The sequence below is a fragment of the Oculina patagonica genome, unplaced genomic scaffold, assembly GCF_052425735.1.
Source record: "Oculina patagonica isolate OP01 unplaced genomic scaffold, crgOcupat unplaced2, whole genome shotgun sequence".
Taxonomy (NCBI): Eukaryota; Metazoa; Cnidaria; class Anthozoa; order Scleractinia; family Oculinidae; genus Oculina; species Oculina patagonica.
Genome location: NW_027558036.1, coordinates 277174 through 293672, shown reverse-complemented (window position 1 = coordinate 293672; position 16499 = coordinate 277174). Strand labels below are relative to the sequence as shown.

Genomic DNA, 16499 nt, shown 5'->3' with positions numbered 1-16499 from the left:
CAAGAAACATCGTGTTCATTCACAATTTGTCGTATTTTTGCACTGGAACGGAATTATTTTCGAATAACAGCTTCTAATGACAAAATTTTACAAGGTTAACTGAAGCGTAACCGGTGTAAGTTGACCCGGGTAAGTAGGGTTACCCTACCTGCGAATTTTGCTTGAATTTTGAATTCATTGCGCACTGGCAAGTATGACTTAGGAACAATGTCCCATTTTTCTCCGATGAGGCACTTTATGACTGATTGCAAGTCTGGATCTTGTGCTGAAATCCTTTCAATCTCTTTAATTATCAACGCAGCGGAGACAGCATACAGAGCTACCATGTGTATGTATCCATCGTCGTCCGGGGACTGATCTGAGGCAGGTATATTTGTCAGTCGTGAAAGGGCATCTGCAAAATTTTTTCTCGATGACACCTGACAGACTTCATAGCTTTACGGTTGTATACGTAGACCTCAGCGCTCTTTCCGGGCTGAAGGTTTGGACTTCCTTGGATAGATTACGTTGAGTGCTTCATGGTCTGTTACGAGGTCAAACTGTGGCAGCCCATACAAGTAGAAGTGCAAGCGTTCACATGCCCAAACTAGGGCTAGTGCTTCTTTCTTGGTTTGACTATAACGGCCCTCCACTTGGCTCAAACTACGACTGGCGTACAAGACGGAACGACTTTCTCCATTTTTCTATTGGACCAGTACTGCTCCAAGCCCCACCGGACTGGCATCTTCAAAAACACGAGTAGGTGCGTCCTTATCAAAGTACGCTAAGACTGGTGCACTTGCAACTTGACTCTTCAATTTCTGAAATGAGTTCTCTTGCTCCTCGCCCCACATAAACAGTTTTCCTTTTCTGGCAAGTCTTCTCAGGGGATCAGCAGTTGTTGTAAAATCGGTTATAAACCTGGCACTGAATCCAACGAGACCCAACAAGCTACGAACCTCTGAAGGTGTCTGCGGTTGACTTGAAAAGTGCTATTAACAGTGTTACAGTTTCCTGTGGCAAGAGTTCCTGCTGGATCCACTCGAAAGATTCCAAGATCCGTGGCAGTCGAATATCCTAGCAAACAACGACCTGTTTTGACAACAACGAAATCTGCCACAATCTTCGTTTTACCAACAGAGTCTTCTGACTGAAACTGACCTTCGATTTCAAGCGCACGACCCACATAAGCATACAACTTTCTTGTGCAGAGTTGCGCCTGAAGTTACTGATGTTTTAACTCCTTAACAGTGTCCATGCTTAAAAGATTGCTCCCAGGTCCAGAGTCAACCAACACATCCCTGTTTACTGTCCCAATGCTTACACAAAGCACTGGCTCAGCAGAAGCGGCCAAATTGCATGTCTGCTCTTCTACGGTAAAGACAAATGAATCATTCTCATCTGGAGGGTTCCAACGATCCCTCTACAAGATTGGCCTGCATTTTCTCAACTCTGATGTCTTCCGGCCTCCCCGTCGTTAAGTGGTATTTGTTTTTCCAAACTTTTGGATCCTTCCCCTCTTGCAACAGCTAGCATAGTGTCCTACACTTCCGTCCACGAGCTGGACAATTGCCGTCTTTAGCCAAGTAACCTTCTTTTCTACAGTTAAAACAAACCCTTTTACCTTTCGATCCACGCCCAGACCTTTGTTCGACAGCATTAGTCCCTGCTCCAACACTTGCTCCAGGTTCTTGTCGGTCTTGACTTGGCGTAACCGGCATTTGACTCACTTGCTCACGCGAAGCTTCCCACTTTCGGACCTTATCCATCGCAGCCTCTAGCGTAATATTATTCACCTCGAGTAATTTCTTCTTCAGTTCAACATCGGGGAGCTTTTCGATCAGATGATCTGACAAATTTTTTACCAAAGCTGCGCCAAAATTACAGTGACGAGCTTGTTTCCGTAAACGAACCATAAATTTATCAGCGGTCTCCCCCTTGGTCAACGCAAGTTGTCGAAAAACCACAGGTCGCCCAGACGTTGTATTCGATTTAGGTGATTATAAGACAATGTATGAATATACTTTGAAAATTGCTCGAAATAGAACTTGTATTGAAGATTTGAATAAAAATGTATTACCTTATGTTTATCATGCGTTATTTTGACATTTCTGTGCTTCTGGAGTGGGTTTAAAGCCGTTTAGACAAGTTTTTCTTTCCGACGTTGCTTCCCCTAAAGAGAAACGAAAGGCAGGTGACCTAGTTCGCCAACGGTTCGCACTCGAAGCTCCTTAAATACCACAAAAATTGTCGAATCTCACCAAAATTGCTTCAATACAGCCGTCGATAATTCTTCTTTCGATTTCCTTCGCTTAAGGTTCCAAAGTTTATTTTAACCGCCCGAGAAACGCTCGTGTTCGAGCGCTGGGTTTCCACTTTTGCTTTGTCTGAATGCGTGAAAAGTTATCTTGGGCACAAGATTAAAAAATTTAGCTAAGCGACCGCGCCATGGCGACAACGTCGGAAAGAAAAACTCGTCTAAACGGCTTTAAACCCACTCCAGAGGCACAGAAATGTCAAAATAACGCATGATAAACATAAGGTAAGAAATTTTTATTCAAATCTTTCATACAAGTACTATTTCGAGCAATTTTCAAAGTATTCTCATACATTGTCTTATAATCACCTAAATCGAATACAACGTCTGGGCGGCTGTGGAAAAAACATGGACTTCGTCCACGGCGCGAAAGTGAGCATCAAGAGGGTCTGGATGGGGTTAACTGACAACTGACAAATGGCCAAAATTTTAACTGACAACTGACAAATCGCCTAAAATCTAACTGACAACTGACATTTGTAGTGGCTTTTACTGACAACTGACAACTGACCAAACTGTCCTAAATAACCCACATGAGCATCGTTAATCCTAAAAAACCCGTTGTAAATAACACTCTTTGACTCTTTTCGTCAAACAAATGTACGTTTTATACGAATCTCAGCAGCGGGACGCTAGAGTTCCATATTTCGTTAATGATTCACTGTATGACCCATGTACATCAGGGTCATATTACCAGCTACGATCTCAAAGTTACGCTGAACACGCGCCAGTTTATGCAATGGCCGCCAATGCTGGCGTTGTAAAAGCTATTGTAAGCTTTTACAGAGTTGACTCGAACTCGGCTTTCGATCGATTTAGAAGCCGTATTCCGATAAATGATATAAATACAGTTCATGCGCTCAAAAAGCACCTTGTGGCATTCCTTGGCCTCAAAGATTTAACTAGAAAATGCGGCCTTGGTGACTTTGACATCAAGCTTTTCCGAATGGCACCGAATGAGAGTGGGAAAAGCGACAACTTCGCCATCACCACAGACGACCAGTGGAAGCTCGAACTACCAAGCTTACTGGATGGCACAGGAAGCGAAATGAACAGTATGTATTATAAGTGCATTTGTATCTTGTATTGATATAAATATGAATTATGCCTGTTAGTCCAGAAATCCTACAAGGTACGACTACGTGTTTCTTGTTCCCATTTTTGTTGCGATGTACGATGTGTTTGATACTTAATTATTTCTCTTGGCGTTATATATGTTATAATTACTGTGGCACTGTGTATATAAAACTAAATTTTGAAACTTTGCGGCAATGTGAACCACCGAGCGCGTTTGTTTCAGGTAGAAAACTGGTTATAATGCATGTACATGTCACATTTCAGTCGTATCAGTTGACCATTATGTAATTCAAGGGTTAAAACAGTGGCTAAAAATAGCGGTAATTCACAGCTAAAAACAAAATGTTACTGAAAACACTTCGCACTGCAAATGTAATACCAATCCATTAGAAATACCAATTCACTAATGATTATCATAACTCTCAGGGTCAATTCCTTGGATTTTCGACACTTTTTCATGCTGACTCAAATATCATCGTCCCTGCTGCATGTCCCCTCAGTGTGAACAACACATGATTTTGTCGCTGCTTCATATTGCTGCAACATGTCCCTGCGTCTTGACCCCACGTGTGCGGAGACCTTTATACATTATTTTTGAGTATAATGCACATTTTTTATTACAGACCAGTACAGGTTTTCATACTTCCACCGTGGAAACTCGGCTTTATTAGAAGCCAGCTTTTTTAATCGAGAAAATATGATACTCGCGGTTTTACTCAAATTCTCAAGATATTTTATTTTGCTCCGTAAACTCTTCTTGATATTTATTAAGGTCTATTAAGTATAAAGTGTTGAAGATAAATAGGTAGATTTAGACTGATATAGGTGATCATTGGTAGGCAAGTTAACGCTTAAATTTTTATCTCAGGTTGTAATGCAATTGCAATGGTTTTAACTCCAAATCTGAGAAAAAATAGTTCTTTAAGTAAGAATCTTGAATTAACGATACACTTTACGTTATATGTGCCAATCGAGCTAGCTTTTGGGTCAGAAATAAATAATTTAGTTACACGGTTAATTATTAACAGTCAAGTAACTGACAACTGACAAATCGCCTAAAATTTAACTGACAACTGACAAATCGCCTAAAATTTAACTGACAACTGACATTTGTACCCCCCATCCAGCCCCTCCATCAAGCGTACGAAGACACACTACATACTCGTTACCCTCCTCGGCATTGATCGGTCCTGAATCCGGAACGACTTCGAAAATATCTTGGACTTCCATGCCCGCTAAATGAAGTAATTGAGCTTTCTTTCGAGAGGCGTTCGTAATTCCTTTGCCATCGATGTAATATTGGTAAAATCGCTTCCACTGTCGCCACCGTTTGGCGACCTGAAAGGAAGAACCGGTTAAATCTTAGGGCGACAACGCTCGTTCCACTGAGTGCGACATCCTCGTCGCCAATTTTTAGTGTTCAAAGGCCACAAAGGCTTACAGCTGCTTTTAAAGCAGAACACACGCCCGTACACACAGTACATGCTTTCGCGCTCACTACACACTCTTCGCATCCCGGATGTACTCTTATGAGTAACCGCTGGGCTACATGTAATACACTACTACAGCCTCCCACTGCCACCCACTCCAAATGACCCCTTTTTCGCCAAATTTAGGGTATTCCTCGACAGTCTTTTATCATCCATGCAAATACCGAGAGATTGGGAAGCAGAGACATGTTCGTAACGCCTAACTTAAAGTCACGAGAATAGCCAAAGTTGGCAACGTTATAATCAGAAGCAGTACTTTCAAATTTAGTTTTTGAGGCGATTAAAACTAATTTATTTGATATGAGCTAGTTTTAAATATTCTCATTATAACAATTTTTACCATTTTGTAATTTAAAAAAAATTCGGCCAGCCAGAGAAACAGACAAGATGGGTTAACAAGAACAACGTAAAATACCAGTAAACGAAGCATAAACCTTCAGTTAATCAGTTTAGTTTATGGAACGAGAATTGGTACGTTCAAGTCAAAAAGTCAGTCGGTTTTATATTCGGCATAAACATTAGAGTTCAAGCTCAATAAGTAAGTAAGTAAGTAAGTAATTTGCCTTTATTTAAAAACACGATTTGGATAAAAGCTTACAGCTTGTGGGGTCGTGTAAATTAAAAGTATTAAAAGTTAAAAATATTTACAATTAATTAGGCTATTTACATTTGTATTTGATTTTAAAATTCATTTATAGTCTGCCCTTTTAGTTTTGCAAAAAGTTGTATTTTAATATTTTGATCATTATCCAGTTTGTAGCAGTTCTTAACAGGTTAAACTGTTGTTACCAATGATTGGGCATTTGTTTGGTACCATTATTGTAGGAGCAACTGTAAAAGGTTTGCAGTCCTGATCCATCAAAGTATATAAGAGATGGATAGTGCTGGAAACCGTTAATAGCCTCCTAAATTAAATACTTGTCAGATGCATGTACTTACAAAGCAACTAGACTTGATAGGTTTTCAAATATTCCTTCAGGTAGCACTTCTATTTTATTGTGGTTAAGGTCCCTGCAAAAAACAAAATCACATATAGTACGATTACAGTAAGACAGATCGACCCTTATATGCCACACCTTTAAGATGATTAAAAGTATCGACCCCTCGAACGAAGCTACCCACCAGAAGTAATGAAAGGAAAACACTGTTAAATGTGACAGTAACAATGGTTGTTACTTTCAAAACTTTACGATCGTTTGCCCTTAAATTAAGCCGCATTTTATCACAGTAATCGAGCGTAAGCTGGATAAGCAAATTATATACAGTGATATATTGTCCTATTTGCATCAAGCCACCAATTGCAATTATAATGTGGCCCACGACAGTTAAAACTTAAATTATTTGATATGAGCCACTTAAGTGTAATACTCCATAATTTTCGAGCTTTTTTAAAAGTTCGCGGTCACCGTACCTCACCGATTTCGCTGAAATTTGGCATGCAGTCTTGTTTTAGGGTCCTAACTACCAAATGGATATTAAAAAGTTTCAATTCTTTTTATTTTGGAAAATATCGAGAAGGCCGATTTGAAGCGTCCGTGACGGCCCGCCAACATGGCGGATCGAAGGTGTTCTTGTTATTTCGACACTGAACCTGCCGTCACAGTTTCTCGATCATACTTGGTATAGTTATAAAGAACTATCTTTCTTCTTTCTATATATCAAAATAGATTCGGTAAATGTTGAGTTTGGATGATCAACGGCCAAGAAGTTCGAAGGTATGTTAACGATGTTTTGAACAGTCTCAAATTTACTACAAAATGAAAGGCTAATAACTTCACTGTTATCTCGATTTAGAACAAGCCATTTACCATGAACAAAGCTTGTTCATTGGTGAATTGATTCCATTAATAAAAAAATTGGGGAAATGTAACCGTTAAGAATAAAAAATTATGGAACCTCTAGTAAATTGGCCATTTCAGCGCCATTTCAGCGGATCAGCTCATTTACCAGCAAATAATCGGGAGAAACATAAAAGGGTTACAGTCGTTTATAATAAGCAGTATTCAGGTATTCTTTGCTTATCTTAAACAAATACATAATCTTTGCCAAAGATATGGCGATTTTTGAGCGTACGATCGTTTCTCCAAATTTTTATGTCGGCAACTTTATTTTATTTGTTGTCGAGATTATACGCTGTTGTTATTCAATATTCGTTTTACAAGAACTTCTGTTGCTCGCATTTCCCAAATCACTGTTTAAGAAATTGCCCATTCCGTAACAGGGTCATTCTTACTTTTTCTTTAAAAATTACTAGGAAAGCAAGAATGTCATAGAACGGTTTTATACTAGTGAAAATACCTGTCAGACATAACTTCAACTGTTTGTGTTATCTGACTGTTTTCACAAATATGCAAATTAAGGAATTCTTAAAGTGCCTATCTTTAACTATTTCACGCTTTAAGATGAATTCCAGTCCGTACTGCACAGTCAAAGTTCAAAGTGCTTGTTTTACCGCTCATTTTTCCATTGAACATTCTTCAGTACAATCTTCAGCAAGAGACGACTTTTGGCAATCAGGGGACCCTATTTTAATAAATGTAAAGGATTAGATTCTTTGTGGCGTCAAACTTTTTAATAAGCGCCGCCCTCAAATAAGCGCCGCCCTCGAATAAGCGCCGCACTGGAGGCGTAAAAAATGTAATAAGCGCCGCGGCGCTTATTCGAGTAATTACGGTAGTCCCTTTCTTCACCTAGGTCGGCGATAAGGACATACGTGATGTAAGTCATGACGCATCACGAGTGGTGTCCTTATGGAGAGGTTCGACTTTAATAAAAAAAAAAGTCCGAGATAACAAAAACAGCCAAGTTCTCACCTGCTTTTTTTTGTAAAAAATCTGGACGAAAAACATTTGTATCTTTTAACTTGCCCTAAAAAGATTTGATTCGAAATTCATTTCAAATCAATGAGGAAAATGTGTTAGCTTCACTGTTATTATGTTGTTCCTGCCGCGAGTAAGCCACCCCTTCTTCGAACACGATAATTACTGATGACACAAACGTAAAGTCATGTTCATTTCAAAATCAGCTCGCATTATGCTTATTAACAGGTGAGCTCTTTTTTTCAACATTCAGAACACTGTGTCAGAGATCTAAAGAGGATTCGGAGGCATCACTCCCCCCCCCCCCCCCCCCTCCCCCCGCCTTCCTACAACAATACCAAAAAAAAAACCCAAACTCCCAGCTATTATAAATGCAGATTTACCGCTAGAAGCCGAGTATTTTTTAACCGCGTCAGTCAATAATAAACCGGTATTTCTATGCATAAATGCTTCTGAAACAAACTTCCGTGTCTCTCGTGCTTAGAAATGGACTTTAATAACTCTGATCATTCATTGATTTTTATCTGATCGCCAAATGAATAAACTTAATTAACACATTTAAAAGTCCACATTTCGTACCAAACTGTACAACCCCAGGGCTTATACAACCAGATTTTTGCACTTTCTTACACGGTGGGGGAACGTGATGGCCTAATAATGGTCACTGCGCTGGACTCTGGACCAAAAAGTCCTGGATAGAGCTTTTGGGGGACAATGCGTTAAGTTCTTTGGAAAGCCTCTCAACTCCCAGAGTCCCTTTCCTTACCCAGGTGTAAAAATGATAACCAGTCAATCTTTAGCTTTTCGGGAAGGGAGGTAACCCTGCGATGGAATAGCATCCCATTCGGGTGGAGTAAAAATACTCGTTGTCGCTTCGCGTTGCGGAAACCGGTATGAGCTCCGGCCTGATGGGCCACTAGGCTCGTAACCTGCCTATTGAGAGACCTGGCGGAGAACTACATAAATGGACCGGGCGGCCATAAATTTTTTATCGTGAATTGAGGCGCGGCGCTCCCACATTAAGGGGTGACATGGCATAACGAAGAGTAATTGATAATCCATTCCCCGAACTGTTCCAAATTCAGGCCACTGTGTAAAAGAACAAAAGAGGATACTAAGGCACCACTTCCACACCCCCCCCCCCCCCCCGAGCCCCCTAAAAAAAAAACAACACCAAAAAACACCCCAAGCTCCCAGCTATTATAAATGCAGATTTACAGCTCAAAAATAAACCGGTGTTTCTATGCATAAATGCTTCTGAAGCAAACTTCCGTGTCTCTCGTGCTTAGAAATGGACTTTAATAACTCTGATCATTCATTGATTTTTATCTGATCGCCAAATGAATAAACTTAATTAACGGAGCTCGAGCGCAATCTATAAATACACGTCAAGCTCAAACGATGTTCATTTCACAGCAGTTAGAATTTTACTCGAGCTTCTGTATCTCTTCGACTTTCATTGCTGATAACGAGCATTCTGCCTGGAGACACAAAACTTCGTTTGGCCAAAAGGTAGGCGAAAAGATTTAGAGGAATCTTTAAAGATGATTTCCAGTCCGTACTGCGCAGACTCGGGGTTTGTTTACGTTTTTGTTTTGAATTCGTTGAAACGTTACACTTCGGTGACAGCATACATGACGTTTTTCAGTCCGCCATTACAGTTCGTTTCGTTCAAGAATTTCTGATGAGCTGAGACGTCGGTTTGAAATAGCGTCAAGGTTCTTCTACTCGTTATTATTTGTTCTGCAAGGATATCTGGCGTTAATAATGAAGAAAAAGGTAAGTTTGTTGCAGAATTTTTAGTTTTGCTTGTAAACATTCCCTTCGTGTGGGCTCACATAAACATTGCAGCCGAGACTGCGCAGTACGGACTGGAATTCATCTTAAAGCGTGAAATAGTTAAAGATAGGCACTTTAAGAATTCCTTAATTTGCATATTTGTGAAAACAGCCAGATAACACGAACAGTTGAAGTTATGTCTGACAGGTATTTTCACTAGTATAAAACCGTTCTATGACATTCTTGCTTTCCTAGTAATTTTTAAAGAAAAAGTAAGAATGACCCTGTTACGGAATGGGCAATTTCTTAATCAGTGATTTGGGAAATGCGAGCAACAGAAGTTCTTGTGAAACGAATATTGAATAACAACAGCGTATAATCTCGACAGCAAATAAAATAAAGTTGCCGCCATAAAAATTTGGAGGAACGATCGTACGCTCAAAAATCGTCATATCTTTGGCAAAGATCATGTATTTGTTTAAGATAAGCAAAGAATACATGGAAACTGCTTATTATAAACGACTGTAACCCTTTCATGTTTCTCCCGATTATTTGCTGTTAAATGAGCTGATCTGCTGAAATGGCGCTGAAATGGCCAATTTACTAGAGGTTCCATGATTTTTTATTCTTAACGGTTACATTTCCCCAATTTTTTTATTAATGGAATCAATTCACCAATGAACAAGCTTTGTTCATGGTAAATGGCTTGTTCTAAATCGAGATAACAGTGGAGTTATTAGCCTTTCATTTTGTAGTAAATTTGAGACTGTTCAAAACATCGTTAACATACCTTCGAACTTCTTGGCCGTTGATGATCCAAACTCAACATTTGCCGAATCTATTTTGATATATAGAAAGAAGAAAGATAGTTCTTTATAACTATACCAAGTATGATCGAGAAACCGTGACGGCAGGTTCAGTGTCGAAGTAACAAGAACACCTTCGATCCGCCATGTTGGCGAGCCGTCACGGACGCTTCAAATCGGCCTTCTCGATATTTTCCAAAATAAAAAGAATTGAAAATTTTTAATATACATTTGGCAGTTAGGACCCTAAAACAAGACTGCATGCCAAATTTCAGCGAAATCGGTGAGGTATGGTGTCCGACCAAAGTTCGAATCTTATAGACTATGACAATTAAGAAGTTTTCTGTAATTCAGCATCATTTTGACTGACAGAAAGACAGACAGACAGACAGGCAGGCAGACAGGCAGGCAAACAGGCATGCAGCAGGCAGGGAGTTGGACAGAAAAACAGGCAAGCAGACATACAGAGTGATATACCTCCAGTCTGACAAAGGCATCCCCTTTTCGTAATAACCTCCTGTATAGTTATCCCCACCCACATCCCCAAGAGTAAGTGTTGTTATGTTCGCTGGGATGCCTGTGTACCCAGTCCTTCTTGCATCAGAAACAAGAGTGATGAAAGGACTCCTATCTTTGAACTTCTTTGTATTGTTTAGGGTTAAAGTGAATCGTGCTGTTAAGTCTGTTGTAAGCTGAAATATGGTTCGAACTGTCAAAAATCTGATGTTTATGAAAATTTCCTTGTATAGTTACTGATTGCGTGTTTTGGCAAAATACCGTCAAAGTGATGTTGGGATCATCACCTTACTCGACCTGTTTGCTGTACCTGTAAAATTTCTACCGTTATAAGCGTTGATCATATTAGACTGTGCACCTTTGCGATGCAAAGTTTGCGGATACTGATGAACTGCTTATCCGTTAAATTTGGTACCAGTTCGAGGAGAATTGCTCGGGTTAAAGATCCTGGTTTGCGCACGACTCTTAAAGAATAATCCTTATACTGTAGTCGCAGATATTGTGCCAATAGTATCACCGAAGGCATGTGAACAAAAAAAGGAATGGTTCTTTGGCTGTAGCTAGACTGCAGGAAATTCTTGCTTTATTAGGTATTCCTTGAACTTGCAACACTGTTTTACCAGTTTCCCTATTTCTAGCACTGAATCCCATGGTAGGTGTTGCTCGCAAACCTCTCTGCGAGTCGATTTGTGGTATAGATCGTCTTACCCAGCTGTGGGACTTGTCATTTCTAAGACGCAAAGGCCTGGGCACAGCCCCCTTACTCAGGCTGTAAGGCTTGCCACTCCAAGAGGGTCAATTACTTATGCCTAACTAGTCAGAATTTCTCTCTAACTAGTTTCCACAGAACCTTTAGTAAAGATCACGACCATGGTATCTTTCTGCTTGCTCCAAGAAAGTCTCGGTAACTTTGCTTCTTTGGCTTTCATGCACAAATGTTTCTTGTCATATATTTTCCCTTCGTCTCTCAATTCAGCGTTAGCCACCACCACATAATAGTGGCATGTATGTAGTTTAAACTCCGCTTCTCAATATACTAAGACTGTAACCTTTTCAAATTATAAATTGTTCCCCTGGGCAGTGGTAATTCTTCCACTAACGATCCTCAAAATCTTCGTGATATTTGGCTTTCAAGTTTTCTAGCTGTTGCTTTAGAGTTCCACCAAGAAGAAACAGTGGCTGTGTTGAACCGAACAACGGACTAGTTAATAACAAAGCCTAAAACCTGTGTGTACCTGCAAGACTGACTGCTAAAAATCGCCACAAAGCGCAACAGCCAGCTTTGAAACGGTTTTAAACCAGCACAATCCAGAGCATGTTTTAGAGTGGAGTTCCAGTCTCCAATCTACAATCGTTTAAGGACGAACTAGTCTAATATTCCTTAGCTGATTTGTCGAAGATGGTTCGTATATTTGTGCTTTCTGCTTGTTTTTCTTCTGCTGCTTCGTAGGGGGTCTTACAGGGGCGGTCTCTGGCACGGTTCACGGGCAGAAAAAATAAAAATAAATAACGGATCACGGATATTAAAATTTCATTTTTCCGAATGACGAAAATAAGCAAGTAACGTACTACTTTTCTATCTCGCTGTTACCCAAAGAAATTCACATTTACGTTTCACGGCAAATCAAATCTGCTAATCACGCATCAAAAAAGTATCCCCGAACCACCCTCGTGTAAAGAAGGTCAAAACTTCCTTTCTTTCTAAGGCTAATCATTAACTCTCTCCACGGTTCCTTCCTCCAGTTGGTCTTGGATTTAATTAATTAATAATTTGTCGGCAATGTACTGTTCTACTATTGGCTTGCTATGCCTATATCCATTCATCTTTTTCTTCAGTTTTCTTTCTCTTGACATCATTTTTGGCCAATCTCTGAGGGAGCAACAGATTACGATATTCACCTAGACTACATTGAAATTCTAGAAAGAAACCTGAATAGACTAGAACGCCTTTTTCTGGTCGTTTTGCATTCCATGCCATGCATCCACGATCGAAACTCCGTAAACGAACATTTGCAGAATAGAAGCATGTTTATTAGTTAAATGGACTCACTCACATGATTGTATTTTGTGCCTCAGGGTTGCAGGTGCTTACTTTATTCTCTCGCTCCTGAACATTTATATTTCCCACAAGTTTAGTTACCTTTGTCTGCATCTTTGGAGACTAGCAGCAAATAAGACCAGATTATGCATGCAGTGCCACTGTTTCAAACTATACGTCTACGAAGGCAACAGAACGTTTGCGAATATTTAGTTTCTTAAAAGTGTTTATAAGATTATTTTACATTTTTAAATCAGTTTTAAAAAAAGTTTTTAGGTAACCATGATAAACACTGATCGCCCAAATAACAAAATGTAACATGTTTTTTGGGAAAGACGCCTTATATGAATATCATATATAAGACAAATATAAAAGTAAAAAAAATGTCGACGATCGTATAATAGGATTAGCTCCAAATTTAATTCCTTGGAAAATTTTCCTGCCTGAAGATTTTGTGTGTTTTTAAAAAACGAGCGTTTCTCGGGCGGTTAAAATAAACTTTGGAAACTTAGGCGAAGTAAATCCAAAGAGGAATTATCGACGGCTGTATTGAAGAAACAAGAAACAATACAACTGACATTTGTACCCCCCCCCCCCCCCCCCCCCATCCAGCCCCTCCATCAAGCGTACGAAGACACACTACATACTCGTTACCCTCCTCGGCATTGATCGGTCCTGAATCCGGAAGGACTTCGAAAATATCTTGGACTTCCATTCCCGCAAAATGAAGTAATTAAGCTTTCTTTCGCGAGGCGTTCGTAATTCCTTTGCCATCGATGTAATATTGGTAAGATCGCTTCCATTGTCGCCACCGTTTGGCGACCTGAAAGGAAGAACCGGTTAAATCTTAGGGCGGCAGCGCTCGTTCCACTGAGTGCGACATCCTCTTCGCCAATTTGTAGTGTTCAAAGGCCACAAAGGCAAGTCACAAGGGCTAACAGCTGTTTTTAAAGCAGAAAACACGACCGTACACACAGTACATGCTTTCCCGTTCACTACACACTCTTCGCATCTCGGATATACTCTTATGAATAACCACTGGGCTACATGTAATGCACTACAGCCTCCCACTGCCACCCACTGCAAATGACCCCTTTTACGCCAAATTTAGGGTATCCCTCGACAGTCTTTTATCATCCATGCAAATACCGAGAGATTAGGCAGCGTAGACTTGTTCGTAAATCCTAACTTAAAGTCACGAGAATAGCCAAAGTTGGCAACGTTATAATCAGAAGCAGTACTTTTAAAGTTAGTTTTTGAAGCGATTAAAACTAATTTATTTAAGAACGGTGCCTACTAATAACGAAGTAACTTTGCCTGGCCGAAGACTGTGCAAGACTGTAGATGTTACCAAGAGTTATTAAAATCCAAAAAGAAAATTGGGGGTAGCCACGCAAATGTTCGAGATAATTAGGTTTGAAAACTGGAAAAAAGTGCTGACGTGGCATTTTAAAGAAAACGTAAAATAAAATAAAATTCCTTGCAAATGCCATTCGAAATTGGTTTTTCATGAACAAAATCAACATTAAGTATAACAATCTTTAAAATAACTAACAAATAATGTCTTTGAAACTGCGTGATCTACGATTTTATTAACAAAATAATTGTGTTTGAGCAGTTTTTGACTCTAACAGCTCTCTCGTGCACGGCCAGAAAATTGGCCTAATTTTTTTTTCACTTAATGACAAACTAAACATGTGCTCTATAGACTTAACACTTCCATTCTATAAAATAGAAAGTAGGGGTCACCGCGCGCTTTTAAAAGTTATACGAGTTCTTTTCAAGCTCTATCGAATTGTTTTTAGGATCTGTTACATTTTTCCTTTCCCCTCCCTAGCGAGTTAAATATTTGCATCTCTCGCACGCGCGCAATATGTAGTTAGCAGTTTGCGAGTTACATTTAAGCGCTTAGCGATTTGTTTTAAACTATTAATGTAAGCCATTTTTAGAGGTCAATGGTAACTAAAATGTTGCTTTTCCGCTGTACCTGGCTTAGTATATGCCCATAAACTGGATTTCGTCGCACCAGAAATGTTTCTTGATTTTAGTCGCGCGCTTGGTCGCGTAGTTGAACTCGTCATTTTGCGCGAGCAAATTAATCAAAAGCGCGCGCGTCCAGTGTGTTCGATGCATTGCGTAATGCGCAGAACAAGTGCGCAGTAACAATAGGAGGAACCGTCCTTAATATGAGCTAGTTTTAAATATTCTCATTATAACAATTTTTACCATTTTGTAATTCAAAAAAAAAAAAAATCAGCCAGCCAGAAATAAAATGAGTCTGAAATTGGCCTAGCTGCACATTCACAGCGAAATTATTAACTTATTGCTAACCCGAGGTGGCCTCCCCCATAAGCCTTGTGGTTTCTTGGAGGTCTCCTCGCCCTATCTTTTTAAGTTATTTTAATTTGTATGTTTAATTCTGAAGTAGCAAATAAATGATGATGATGATGATGATGATGATGATGATGATGATGAGAAACAGACAAGACGGGTTAACAAGAACAACGTAAAATACCAGTAAACGAAGCATAAACCTTCAGTTAATAACTTTAGTTTATGGAACGAGATTTGGTACGTTCAAGTCAAAACGTCAGTCGGTTTTATATTCGGCATTAAGTTTAGAGTTCGAGCTCAATATTCATTTATAGCCTGCCCTTTTTGTTTTGCAAAAAGTTGTATTTTAATATTTTGATCATTATCCAGTTTCTAGCAGTTCTTAACAGGTTAAACTGTTGTTACCAATGATTAGGCATTTGTTTGGTACCATTATTGTAGGAGCAACTGTAAAAAGTTTGCAGTACTGATCCATCAAAGTATAAGAGATGGAAAGTGCTGGAAACCGTTGATAGCCACCTTAATTAAATACTTGTCAGATGCGTGTACTTACAAAAAAAGTAGACTTGATAGGTTCTCAAATATTCCTTCAGGCAGCACTTCTATTTTATTGTGCCTAAGGTCCCTGCAAAAAACAAAATCACATATAGTACGATTACAGTAAGACAGATCGACCCTTATATGCCACACCTTTAAATGCCATTCGAAATTGGTTTTTCATGAACAAAATCAACATTAAGTATAACAATCTTTAAAATAACTAACAAATAATGTCTTTGAAACTGCGTGATCTACGATTTTATTAACAAAATAATTGTGTTTGAGCAGTTTTTGACTCTAACAGCTCTCTCGTGCACGGCCAGAAAATTGGCCTAATTTTTTTTTCACTTAATGACAAACTAAACATGTGCTCTATAGACTTAACACTTCCATTCTATAAAATAGAAAGTAGGGGTCACCGCGCGCTTTTAAAAGTTATACGAGTTCTTTTCAAGCTCTATCGAATTGTTTTTAGGATCTGTTACATTTTTCCTTTCCCCTCCCTAGCGAGTTAAATATTTGCATCTCTCGCACGCGCGCAATATGTAGTTAGCAGTTTGCGAGTTACATTTAAGCGCTTAGCGATTTGTTTTAAACTATTAATGTAAGCCATTTTTAGAGGTCAATGGTAACTAAAATGTTGCTTTTCCGCTGTACCTGGCTTAGTATATGCCCATAAACTGGATTTCGTCGCACCAGAAATGTTTCTTGATTTTAGTCGCGCGCTTGGTCGCGTAGTTGAACTCGTCATTTTGCGCGAGCAAATTAATCAAAAGCGCGCGCGTCCAGTGTGTTCGATGCATT

General features: G+C 39.4%; 1 protein-coding gene and 1 pseudogene across 1 annotated transcript in view; both read right to left on the bottom strand.

The window, feature by feature from the left end:
• The window catches only part of LOC144640205 (uncharacterized), a 274821-nt gene that overhangs the window by 210685 nt on the left and 47637 nt on the right, over positions 1-16499 (bottom strand). The window lies entirely within an intron of this gene.
• LOC144640203 (uncharacterized) lies at positions 684-13704 on the bottom strand (annotated as a pseudogene).